Genomic DNA, 13741 nt, shown 5'->3' on the forward strand with positions numbered 1-13741 from the left:
ATTGGGATTGGGCATTTTCCAGGCTTCTGGGGAGGCCGTCTAAAACAATCGATTGTCCCACTTCAATATGCGAATGAGGGGCTTAACGCCAGTTTTAAGACCCCTCAGGGCATTTGAGCTGCCCTGAGCGTCAGGCCTGCTCCGCTCAGGTTTTCAAGACGTAGATGCAGTGAACCCGGCGGTCACCACCCAAAAGATACGTAAAATTATTATTCTTTTAAATTCACGTGGAGCCAGGAGGAGCAGGCGCGCTCCTCCCAGCTCTCCACAACGCTCCTGATGACCGCTGCCAGCTGTGATCGGGCCCCTTCCCACCGTCTTCCCCCCCACCCCACCCCCGCACTTATCTGAGGGCTGCCGGTGAGGCAAGTGGCCTGAAATTCTGTCTCTGAGATGGGGGAGCTGAATGTGGAGGCATGTCTGGCACCGGCAGTTCACCCAAATGATTGAAATGAGGCCTGAGGCCCAATTTCAAACCTTCGATCGCCCGTTTTGCACTTTCACCGAAGCCCAGTTTCACCTCCAGTGGGTTGACTCACTATCCTTTTATCTCTGGCACCTGGTTTTCAATCAAGCTCAGTGTGAGGGAATGAATGGCACTAAATTGGCACAGGATTTTGTTCACAAATTTTTGAATGTACTATTTTTTAAATTAAATGCCGGTGAAGTGCACGTGACCCAATTTAAATTTATTGATTTTCAATAATTCTTGAAAAATGAACTATGTGACTCGTGTTTTAAGTGACATAACTTGACTTATGGATCAATCTAGCCAGAAACATTGCAATGGGGGTGGGGTAGGATCTACTGCTGTTTCCTTTTGCAGTAAAATCTGGGTATGATAATATCAGTGGCATGAAGTTTCTGCTAGGGGCACAATCGGCAAATTGAGGCCAGAATGCAATGGACACTGCGCCTGTTTTGCCGAGGTGAAGTTACGCTCAAGTTTCTGAGCAATCTCATTAGCATTAGCTCATATGTAAAATCTCCCATCAATCAGCACATTCCAGTAGCGATTTGTGACTGCAACAGGGCATTATCCAGCATCACAAGGGAGTGGGATTGCCAGGAAATGAGCCATTCTTCAACTGACTGATTAATGCTCAGTCAATAAAGGCCATTCAACTGGGGGGAGTAAAAGGGAAGGTGGTAGTAATAGGCGACAGTATAGTTAGGGGGATAGATACTGTTCTCTGCAGCCAAGAGCATGAGTCCCGAAGGCTGTGTTGCCTACCCGGTGCCAGGGTTAAGGAGATCTCCTCTGGGCTGGTGAGGAACCTGGAGTGGGAGGGGGTGGATCCAGTTGTCATGGCCCACATAAGTACCAACGATATAGGTAGGACTAAGAAAGAGGTACTGCTGAGATAGTATGAGCAGCTAGGGACTAAATTAGAAAGCAGAACCACAAAGGTAATAATCTCTGGATTATTACCTGAGCCACGAGCAAATTGGCATAGGGTCAATAGGATCAGAGAGATGAATGAGTGGCTCAAAGATTGGCGCGGGAGAAGTGGGTTTTCATTCATGGGGCACTGGCACCAGTACTGGAGAAAGAGGGAGCTGTTCTGTCAGGACGGGCTTCACCTGAACCATGCTGGGACCAGTGTTCTGGCGAATCGAATAACTAGGGCTGTAGATAGGGCTTTAAACTAAATGAGTGGGGAGGGTTCAGGTGGGGGGATATTTAGAATGTTGAAGAGAAAGGACAAGGAAGTAGTACAGGGAAGAGATAGGGGTAATGATAACCAGAGTGTGACAGGAAGGGACAGAGCGAGCAAACATAAGAGTGCACCAGCAAATGGGATCAGAGTAGGAAAAAATGGTAAAAAGACAAAATTAAAGGTTCTTTATCTGAATGCACGCAGCATTCGTAGTAAGATAGATGAATTGACGGCACAAATAGAAACAAATGGGTATGATCTCATGGCCATTACAGAGACGTGGTTGCAAGGTGAACAAGGTTGGGAACTGAATATTCAGGGGTATCTGACATTTCGGAAGGATAGGAAAAAAGGGAAAGGTGGTGGAGTAGCTCTGTTAATAAAGGATGAAATTAGTACAATAGTGAGAAATGATCTTCGCTCAGAAGATCAAGATGTATTATCAATATGGGTGGAGGTAAGAAATAGCAAGGGTAAGAAATCATTGGTGGGAATAGTCTATAGGCCCCCTAACAGTAGCTACACTGTAGTGTAAAATATAAATCAAGGAATAATGAGGACTTGTAAAAAAGGTAATGCAATAATCTTGGGCGATTTTAACTTTCATAAAGATTGGACAAATCAAATTGGCAGAAGTAGCCCTGAGGATGAGTTCATAGAGTGTATTGGGAACTGTTTCTTGGAACAATACATTGTGGAACCAACCAGGGAATGGGCCATTTTAGATCAGGTAATGGGTAATGAGATCGGATTAATCAATGACCTCAAAGTAAAGGATACCTTAGGAAACAGTGATCATAATATGATAGAATTTCACATCCAGTTTGAGAGTGAGGCTCTTAGATCTGAAACTACTGTATTAAACCTAAATAAGGGCAATTACAATGGCATGAGGACAAAGTTGGCTGAAGTGGACTGGGAAAACAGATTAGAAGGTATGACAGTGGATAAGCAATGGCAGACGTTTAAAAAGATATTTTATGACTCTCAACAAAGATATATCCCAGTAAGGAGGAAAGACTCCACGAGAAGGGTGGCTAACTAAGGAAGTTAAGGATGGTATCAAATTAAAAGAAAAGGCTTACAACGTGGCAAAGATTAGTGGTAAGCCCGAAGATTGGGAAAACTTTAGAAACCAACAAAGGAGGACTAAAAAAAAATAAAGAGGGAGAAAATAGATTATGAGAGTAAACTAGCAAGAAATATAAAAATTGACAGTAAGAGCTTTTACAAATATATAAAAAGGAAGAGGGTAGCTAAAGTAAGTATAGGTCCCTTAGAGGATGAGACTGGGAAAATAATAATGGAAAACAAGGAAATGGCAGAGGCATTGAACAGATATTTTGTATCTGTCTTCACAGTAAAAGACACTAAAAGCATACCAATAATCGTAGATAATCAAGGGGCAAAGGGGAGGGAGGATCTAAAAACAATCACTATCACTAGAGCAAAAGTACTAGGCAAACTAATGGGTCTGCAGTCTGACAAGTCCCCTGGACCTGATGGCTTGCATCCGAGGTTCTTAAAAGAAGTGGCTACAGAGATAGTGGATGCATTGATTGTAATCTTCCAAAATTCACTAGATTCTGGAAAGGTGCCAACGGATTGGAAACCCGCAAATGTAACGCCCCTATTCAAGAAAGGAGGGAAACAGAAATCAGGTAACCAAAGGCCAATTAGCCTGACATCTGTCATTGGGAAAATGCTAGAATCGATTATTAAGGAAGTAGTAGCAGGACATTTGGAGACTCAAAATAAAATCAAGGAGAGTCAACATGTTTTTATGAAAGGGAAATCGTGTTTGACAAATTTATTAGAGTTCTTTGAGGAAGTAACGGGCAGGGTGGATAAAGGGGAACCAGTAGATGTAGTGTATTTGCATTTCCAAAAGGCATTCGATAAGGTGCCACATAAAAGGTTATTGCACAAGGTAAGAGCTCATGGTGTAGGGGGTAATATATTAACATGGATAGAGGATTGGCTAACTAACAGAAAACAGAGTCAGGATAAAGGGGTCATTTTCAGGATGGCAATCTGTAACTAGTGGGGTGTCGCAGGGATCAGTGCTGTGGCCTCAACTATTTACAATCTATATCAATGACTTGGATGAAGGAAGCGAGTGTATTGTGGCCAAATTTGCTGATACAAAGATAGGTGGAAAAGTTGTGAGGAGGACACAAAGTGTCTGCCAAAGAATATAGATAGGTTAAGCGAGTGGGCAAAAATTTGGCCGATGGAATATAATGTGGGAAAATGTGAAATCATCCACTTTGGTGGGAAGAATAAAAAAACAAAATATTATATAAATGGAGAAAGACTAAAGAATGCTGCGGTACAGAGGGATTTGGGTGTCCTCGTACATGAAACGCAAAAAGTTAGCATACAGGTGCAGCAGGTAATTGGGAAGGCAAATGGAATATTAGCCTTTATTTCAAGGGGGATGGAGTATAAAAACAGGGAAGTCTTGCTACAACAGGGTGCTGGTGAGACCACACCAAGAGTACTGTGTACAGTTTTGGTCCCCTTATCTACGGAAGGATATACTTGCATTGGAGGCGGTTCACAGAAGGTTCACTAGGTTGATTCTGGGTATGGAAGGGTTTTCTTATGAGGAAAGATTGAGCAGGTTGGACCTATACTCATTGGAGTTTAGAAGAATGAGAGGAGATCTTATTGAAACATATAAGATTCTGAGGGGGCTTGACAGGGTAAATGCTGAGAGGATGTTTCCCCTCATAGGGGAATCTAGAACTAGGGGACATAGTCTCAGAATAAGGGGCCGTCCCTTTAAGATGGAGATGAGGAGAAATTTCTTATCTCAGAGGGTTGTGAACCTTTGGAATTCTTTGCCTCAATGAGAGATGGAGGCTGAGTCATTGAATATATTCAAGGCTGAGTTAGACAAATTTTTGATCAGCAAAGGAGTCAAAGGATATTGTGAACAGGCGAGAAAGTGGAGTTGAGGCCAGAATCAGATCAGCCATGATCTCATTGAATGGTGGAGCAGGCTCGAAGGGCCAAATGGCCTACTCCTGCTCCTATCTCTTATGTTCTTATGTACTCAGGCATAAAGTGTTTATGGGTGCAACTTATGCTTAAAATTCTGCGGTCTTTTGCACTATTTCATTTCATTCCACTGTTATCTAGGTGGAAATCATCGGAAGCTCGACCCCAGGGTGCCCTGATTTGTTTTGCTGTGCAAATTTTCACAGAATTCTGGGCCCAAATTAAAACAGATAGAAAAACAATAGTGCAATATTTTGTTAGTAACGCGTACAAAAGGTTTACCTTAGTTTTGCTAGGTTTCTCCATTTTGACGTCTTCAAATTTTTCAGTCCTTTCATTTTTGATTCATTTGCCTTCTAATATTGTTTGATTTTAGAACCATTTTCATTGTGTCTTTTTTGCCAGCTATTTTCTTTATGAAAATGTAAAACACTGTCATTTTAAAATGTACTACTGTCACTTTTTCATTGGGCTCTCCTTATATTTGAGAAATTGTTAAACTTCATAATTAAACTTCATGTGCTTATTAATGTGTTATAACTGTGAATTTGTATATTCACTAGCGTTTACCATATCAGTCATAGTGGCCGATCCACTACCACCTGTTTTGCATCCCCGCCAATGTTGAATTTTATCCCTCCCACCCCCCCAACCCACTGTGTATTCTACATTCTATGGACTAGAACCTAGCTTCACTGGAGAATGAATCACAAGGTAAAACAGCATTATATAATACAAAAATCATATAAATCATCACTTCTGTCCAAATCACATGATAACATTTCTGACGCTAAGATCACCATCCACTTCAAACATTATTATAACAAACATGGAAAAAATGGTTTCTTACTTTTCTTAGAATAATACACATTTCCATTTGATACATTTGAAAAAGTCAAAAATTATGACTTGAATTTCTTCAATTTTCTCCGTATGAAACTCTACCACCAGAATGAAGATAATTGGTTGTAATATGATTGATAAGTAAGGCTTTTTTTAGTTCCAAGGCCCTGATTCAGAACTCAACAATGTCAGAGCTGGCACACCGAGGCCACTACTTCTTTTTCCGATACGTTTCTTTTCATTCCCTAAGCCGAAGTATGGAGGTTGACCATCTCTTTACATTCATCCCGGTCGTGTTCATAAAGCCTGCAGATAAAAAGTGGAACAGAGTATGAGCCACTTGTCACAATTCTGAAAACGAGCACAGCTACCTGCTCAGTTCAGGCTCCACATTCATAGTTACTTCGTAATGTTTTCCACTTCGTCTACCGTTTCTGGTAATCTCAGACCTCTTGTTTCAGGCAAAAGCAGCACCAAGCCACCAGCTACCAGAGCAAGTGCACCTAGAGTAAAATAGAGACCAATTACAATGCACTTTATTTGCTACAGTATTCTCCGTTGTTTGACTTATGTAGAGTCTAGAATTGGTCATGTCTAGGCTAGGAAACTTGCATCATTTATTGACAAGTTGAATGTATAGAAGATGCAAATCTAACCTTGGGACGTCACAGGTTAAATAAAGTATACATTTCAAGTAACAACAAAAAATGTTAGAAATGGTCAATGTGATTGACTCTTAACTGTCCTCTGAAGTGGCCTAGCTAGCCCGTCAGTTGTTTCAAAATAATTGCAGCAGTTCAAGAAGAAGGCCCACCACCAGGGCAACAAGGGATGAGCAGCACCCAGTTTGTGTGGAGCCCTTCTCTGAACCCAGTTCAATGAAGTGTCCCACCTGAAACATTAACCATCAGCCACAATAGACAGCACCACTGTGGGTTATCCCATGCGTTTCAGCTGCTGGCTGACATGCTGTATGTTTCCACCATTTTCTTCTTTGATTTCAGATTTCCAAAGTTTGTCTTTTTAAAATTTTTATCTCAATACTTTGTAAATCTTTTATGAACATATTTGCCGTATGTTTGTTTGTTTTTGTTTAGAACATGCTGTTGGGACTCTGTGTTGTACTGATGATGCGAGATGAAGCTTTCTCCCGGTATGCTCCATGCACTGTATTCAGGATGTGAACTGGGTTGAGAGAGGGAAGGAAGAGGTGAGTCAGCCCACACTGTTCAGTCCCATAGCGTAGCCAGTTTTTAGTGGAGAACTAGATCTAGACCTCGTACAGACGTTCTCATTTGGGGAACCATGCATGATGCAATGAAAGTTTAAAAAAAAAGGAGGGAGGAAATGAAGGGAAAGAATTCCTTAAATTCATTTTTTAAAATGTAGCAAGTATTCAAATACAGCATACTCCTTAAAATTGTGACATATCAGAAAGACAGAAACTTTGGGGGTAACTCAGTGCTATTGCTTTAAATACAATTAGTCAGGAAAAAAAGGACTCAATAATACTGGATAACAATGAATGGATAACATATTTTTTCATTTATTCATTTAAGAGCTTCTAAAAACTCACCAAAAATGATCAGAGGAAGTTCAGACCAAATGGCTGTTAGTCTGAAGAGCACAAATGGTGCTGCAATCCCACCAATATCACTCAGGGACGAACATACTGAAATGCCAAAATTCCTGTTTTAAAAAAATAAAATGATTGGTTCACTAACTGTCACCCACACCATCTACTGAGAAAAGGAGAGAGAGCAGACAAAAGAACAAAAAGAGAGAGAGAAAAAACAGGACAGGGAGGGAAAGAAATGGGGGTACAAAGGCAAGCAGAAGAGAACAGAGACAGCAAGAACCAGAAGAGGAAAGAGAGTAAGAGAACCAGCAACACAAAGATGGCAGAGACAGGTAAAGACAGAGAGCACACAACTCAGATTTACCATGAGCAAAGCAAGTCGTCTTGTTTATAAAAAAGTTCATCTATTATATTCATCTTTTAATATTCTAAAAACAGTGCTCCTACCTTACTTCCCTTCCTTCCCCAGCAAAATCTCAAACTCTTCCCTTGCCAAACCCCCCACTCCCACTTCTCCCCCCTCCGACCTTCTAATTTACCCCAGGAATATCTGTCAATAACAAATGATATTATGCATGGTTCTGCCCCCACCACAAATATGCTTTGAACATAATCATTGTGTTGCATTCACTGTTCTCTGTTTACCTAAGTTGTTATGTTCTGTTGGTTCACTTCAGTTATGTGGAGAGATCCAAGAAGCTGGGATTGTTTTCATTTGAGCAGAGAAGGTTAAGGGGAGATTTAATAGAGGTATTCAAAATTATGAGGGATTTTGATAGAGTAGATAGGGAGAAACTGTTTCCAATGGCAGGAGGGTCGGTAACCAGAAGATACATATGCAGCGAGTTGTAATGATCTAGAATGCATTGCCTGAAAGGGTGGTGGAAGCAGATTCAATAGTAACTTTCAAAAGGAAATTGGATAAATACTTGAAAAGGAAAAAATTGAAAGACTATGGGAAAAGCGCAGGTGGGTGGGACTAATTAGATAGCTCTTACAAAGAGTTGGCACAAGCAAATGGGCTGAATGGCCTCCTTCTGTACTGTATGATTCTATAATTCACGCTAATAATCTGCAGTTGTTTCCAAGGTAATGTCAGGGCTGGGTCCTCGGAGTAATTAACAGCCATCCTTGGTTGGCACATCCTCCCTCTCTTCATATGATTTAATATCATTGAAAAGGTTTTACTAGTTACCTTATTGATGTGGGATGTAGCTCACTGGTTACAAGGAAAAGTATACTGAGCGACATAGTTATTCCAAATCTGCCCAATGTGGCAACAGCAGTTTTGAGCCAGTGCATATCTTTAAGAGGAGAAAACAAAGTAAGGTACAGACATACAGAATACTAATATAGGAGAGCAGTCAATTGCATCTGATACGAGACTTCCACCAAATATTAAACCCACACTTTAAATCAAGTCAGACCTTTACTGGGCAGTCAATAAATTTCTAAAATGTAAACCAACCACCAACAGTAGTCAATTTTTTTCCACTTACTTGCATGCGGGAGAGACATTAATCATTAGGGTTTTTGATGAATTTTCATTAGCAGCAAAGATGACAGGAAGTCAAGTGCCCCAAACCGAACATGCCTTCTGCTTGGTTTTGGATTTAGCAAAAGGTAGCAAGTATAGTCCCTACAATGAACTTACCTTCGAGTTTTTCTACAGGAAATATATCCGCTATTTTCGTCTAATTATTTATTGTACAGGAGACTGAAGTCGCAGCTCAGCAATATGGCACTGGGCCAGCAGTGCACAGTTTCCCAATGTGCGCTCCCAGCATGCACCAGGAGCTGGCGCAGTGGACTCTTTACCCTCTAACAACCAGGATTCACTTTATCTCAGCACCTTCACATAGCAGCCACATTCTACATTGATGCATTTTAGAGAATTCTGCCCAAAAGATTTCCAAAATCCTGATTTAGACTCAGAAGTCAAAATTTCCCATTCACACAAAAAAATTCAGCAGAAAAATAGCAGAGTGAGATTGGCACTTGCCGTGAGAAGTAAGTTGACCCCATCAGAAATCAGGGGGTCAATCAAATCAACTTAATGACAGCAAGCTCCTAGTATCAGGAGCACCACTCATCGGGAACTCATTACTTGGGGTGGAGGGTGGAAAAGTGCCTGCTGCTGTAAAATTTAAAGGCCTGCAGCAGCTTAAAGGAGCTGTCAGAAATCTGGGATTTTAACAGTTCTGAAAGCTTTCCAGGGACATATGGTACACCAGTGAGGCTGTGGATGTGCTTCTCCATACAGTTAAGCAAAGGAGGGGGGCATTGTTTGGAAACCTGCAAGGAAAGCTGCCCAGTATCAGTGGCAGGAAGGTGGCCAGGGCAGGCAGTGCTGACTTGGCAACCTCACACAGTGCCGGCAAAAGTATAATCACCTCACCAGATCTGACAAAGTAAGAGAAGTCAGCCATATTTCCAAGAATGCATGGAACTAAATATGTCTGTCATTGCAACCACCTCTCCCCCTCATTGTGTTAAAGTGCTTGAGTGATTTAACCATCAATGACTTAGAAATACTGCAGGTCCTTTACAGCCCAACCTTCACCTACAAGCATTCCCTTACTAACATCTTTATATGCTTTGACTGCACTGCACTAAAAACTTCACATGGATTGCAGTTGGTTGGTTCCTATCCCCTGTCATCACCCCCTTTATACTTTGCTTGTTGACACCTGGGTTTGGCAACCAGGGGTTATTCTCACTTTCTGCGTTTTTTTTAAAGGAGAAGAAAACTCATAACAGCAGAGAGAGATGGGCAGCTGGTGGTAGGCCTCTGCCGTCTCACCCCTTAGAGGAATAAGGATTGCAGCTCTTGATGAGGGAAGACATAGAGGCAGTCAAAGACAGAGAAGTAGAAGGGCAGGTGTCAGCTGCAGGTTTATCGTGATATTTTAGTTCTCTTCGTACTGTACACCACATTACTTATCAGCAAATGACATCATGAAACCTTCATGTCAGTCTGAATGTGGCATGTGAACTCTGTTCCTCACCAATCCATTCTAACCCCTCCTTTCCTCCTCGAAATGTGCCCAAGGAAGGAGCAAAGAAAAGAAGACGAACAAGGCCCCTCTGCTCCAGATCTGCTAAAAAACTTTATTGCAGAGCCATCAATCACACACTTTCCCAAGCACCTGCCCAAAGTCATCCACCCTGGGGGCATTTGAGATTGAGGGGAGTGCACTGGGTGACATACAGAGCACAAGTGGGCAGGAGGAACTGGGCGTGGACCATGAGGAGGAGGACATTGGTGAGCAGAGCACCAGGATATGGCACCTGTCAACTGAAGAACTCAGTCACCCTGATCTCGCAGGTCGTGCTTTTAAAAGAAGGATGTTTGCAGAGCATCACAGTATGTGGAGCAAGGTTGTTGGCAGAAGCATAAAGAAACCCCCCAAAAAACTTCCAAAATCGATGGCAGGATCAATGTTTGGCTCTTTAAATTTATCTCCACCTAGCAATCCTCGATTTCCACTCTTTTTAGGCATGATTTGCAGCTGAATGCAAACGATGTGTAGTTCTAGAAAATGGGCGGATGATATTGCCATGTTATGGCTGCCTCATTTAAATAAGCATATCCACTTAAAGATGGGTGGGGGTGGGTGGGGGTTGGTTCCATCATTGCCAGAAATTATGGTGGAAAATTGGGCATTCTTCACAGGAAAATCTAGGCAATAGTCGGAACGGTGTTAGTAACCATGATACTGTATGCAGGCCTCTGTACTCTGAGTCCCACTGTTGAGTGTAATGGTGATTTAAGCATAGAAAGTGCAAGGTTCAGCACCAGCAGCGATCCTCGCAATTTCTGCCCTCCATTGTGCTGGGCAACTATATGGGACGATAAACTGTAGACTGTACTCTAAGAATAAGGCAACAATAGATGACAGTTTCTACTCCCCAGAGAGGGCATGATTTCAAAGCAAGAATGAAGCACAAAGTTCAAATTAAACCTGAGTTTTTCCAACATTCCTCCTACAGGTTACATGAATAAGTTCCCCTACATAGAATAGTTCAGCACTTACCTTTTGAAATACATGCTGCTATTAGACAAAATGCTCCTGCCAGTATATTGGAGAGCACAAAGGGACTGCGCCGTCCCACACGATCAACCACCAGAACACCAAGAATTGTTGCTGGCAATTCCACAGCTCCAGCTACGAAAATATCAATGTAACTGTCACTTCCCTGGATTCCTAAACGCAAGATAAGCCCAATGTACACCACACTGCTTGTGAACCTGAAAGAAATGGAACACAATCAAATAAAGCGCTAAATCGTTAAAGCCATTGCTCCTTTGAACCCGTGTCTCTCATTGTGCCCAGGTTACACATAGAACAGCCGACATGTTCTTCAATCACCTTGCATCCTCACTGTATTGAAATCAAAACTCAACTCATGCGGGGTGATTTTCTGCTACAATTGCACTCAAAAACGAACAGTAGCGGACAGAAAATAAAGCGGCTGTTTGTCCAGCACTTTACCACTGCTTTTATGGCTGCTCACATTTTCCAGGGTCATTAATACTGACGTCCAGAACCTCTGTGAAACCGGCAGGAGCCTCATGAATAAATGCAAATATGGATCAAGTAATGTCATTTAGACCCCAAAGCCATTTTCCACCCTCAACGCCATTTTCTGTTACTGCCCACCAACCATGGATGGTGCAAGTCCACTGGTGGCCGTTTCCAGCAATATTTAATGGTACCCTCAGCTGCTCTCTGGTAAAGTTGTATAGGGCTTTTGGAGATTTTGTCCTTGCAGTGGCTTGTGGGATTTTTGACTTTAAAGGATTTGAAAGTGCTTGTAGTTGCTGCTGCAGGTCCTTAAGAATCTGCTGCAGTGTCTGATTTCCTGCCTCTTATTGGTGAGCTGCCTTTGGTGAGTCGGTTTTGCATTAGCAGCTCACCTCAATCATGCTAATGGGGGCAATCCTGAAACTGAGACGCCTCTGGGCGGTCGTCACTCTCATCCAGCTCAGCTCCTGTCCATTTACCTGCTCGGAGACCAAAATCGTCTCCAGGGTCTCCTTCTCGAACTGGAAATTCTTTCCCAGGGCCTCTACATTATGGAACTCTTTACCTCACACAATCTGCCCCTTCCCTTGCAATTTGCGAGCTATTAAGACCCAATCTTAGCATCACCTAATTATTACTTCCTGATTTACCTCATCTTCTTTCCTACTTTTTCCATCTTTGGGGTTATCCTGCACTATGGAGATTGGCCTTGGTTTCTGTATATGAATAAAGAGAAATCACAATACAAGTTCTTTTTAATTGTCCATATAACATTAACATTGGGTCGTTCAGGAGCAAATATTCAAGCACAGCTCTGTCACATTGAGATAATTATGGCCAGACATAATCAGTGATCCCACAGAACATGACGGTTCCTTTGTCACTGGCCAATGAATATTAAATGGAAAGCAACCAGCTAGGATTAAATGAGAGGAGATATGGAGATGAATAAAAATGTAGAAGTTTTGCAATGATAACTTTTGCGGATTGGGAAGAAACTTGGAAGAATGGAACTGTTGAGTGTCATAAATCTCTGGAGATTCTCTCACAATTACTCTGGTGTAGAACTCTTTATACTCAGGGTACTTTTGCCCCAGTTGCTAATGTGAGTAAAAAGGTCAGTGCAGGTATAAAATTAGTTTTTCTAGTTTAGGTCCACAGCGACTTTTTCTACTCACATTAGGGAGGCACGAAAATAGTCATCTTGTGACATGTGTGACTGTCTTGGAGTTTTGGAAAATGGCTGCTGGTTAGAAGCATCACACTTTAAGGGAAGCCAGGCTTAGTGAGATGCTCGACAAGGCCCTCAAATAGGAGATTGGCAATTATATCATGCTTTAACTTCACAAAAGAGCCAGAGAGGGACCTAAGGCAGCTGGATTTACTGATGCGTAAGTGGAAATTCTTCTAGCAGAAATAAATTTCAGAAGAGAAAGAAGACTGAGGCTGGATGCCCCACATGAGAGTGGTTCAGACCTTATGGAGGGAGATGGCAGAGGCAGTTAGTGCAACCTCCATCACCTGAAGAACTGCCACACAACATAGGAAGTGGTTGAATGACCTCACAAGTTGGCCAAGGTAAGTGAAGCCACTGTTTCCCATGCACTTCCCTCTCATGTCTAGGGATGGACTGGCCATATAGGAAATCAGGAAATTTTCCAAGTGCCCCCGCAAATGGTTCCATAGTGCAGTACTATTGGCACCCCCCATTTACCTTAAGAATCCCGTGCCCTGTCGGGGGAGCCAGTCCGCCCCTGCTCATGCCCTCTTGGTGTCATTACCTAGGTGGCAAAAAAACGGACCTATTCACAGGAACCTCTGGAAATAACAGTGCACCATGTTAACTCAAACCACTGTGAAAACTCATTGCTTGCCTTGAAGTGGCAGTGCTACTGTGGAAGGAGAGGTGTTTAAAGAGATCCAGCACCTGCAAGTATCATAGTAGGTACAGCACAGAAGGAGGCTATTTGGCCCATCGTGCCTGTGCCGGCTCTTTGAAAGAGCTATTCAATTAGTCCCACTCCCCCTGCTCTTTCCCCATAGCCCTCTAATCTTTCTCCCTTCAAGTATTTATCTAATTCCCTTTTGAAAATTACTATTGAATCTGCTTCCACCACCTTTTC

General features: G+C 42.3%; 1 pseudogene; it reads right to left on the bottom strand.

Moving 5' to 3' along the window:
- Window positions 1-5517: 5517 nt before the first annotated feature.
- LOC137324681 (solute carrier family 22 member 3-like) overlaps window positions 5518-13741 on the bottom strand; it is a 39029-nt pseudogene continuing 30805 nt past the window's right edge.

Source organism: Heptranchias perlo, chromosome 8 (assembly GCF_035084215.1).
Source record: "Heptranchias perlo isolate sHepPer1 chromosome 8, sHepPer1.hap1, whole genome shotgun sequence".
NCBI classification, from domain to species: Eukaryota; Metazoa; Chordata; class Chondrichthyes; order Hexanchiformes; family Hexanchidae; genus Heptranchias; species Heptranchias perlo.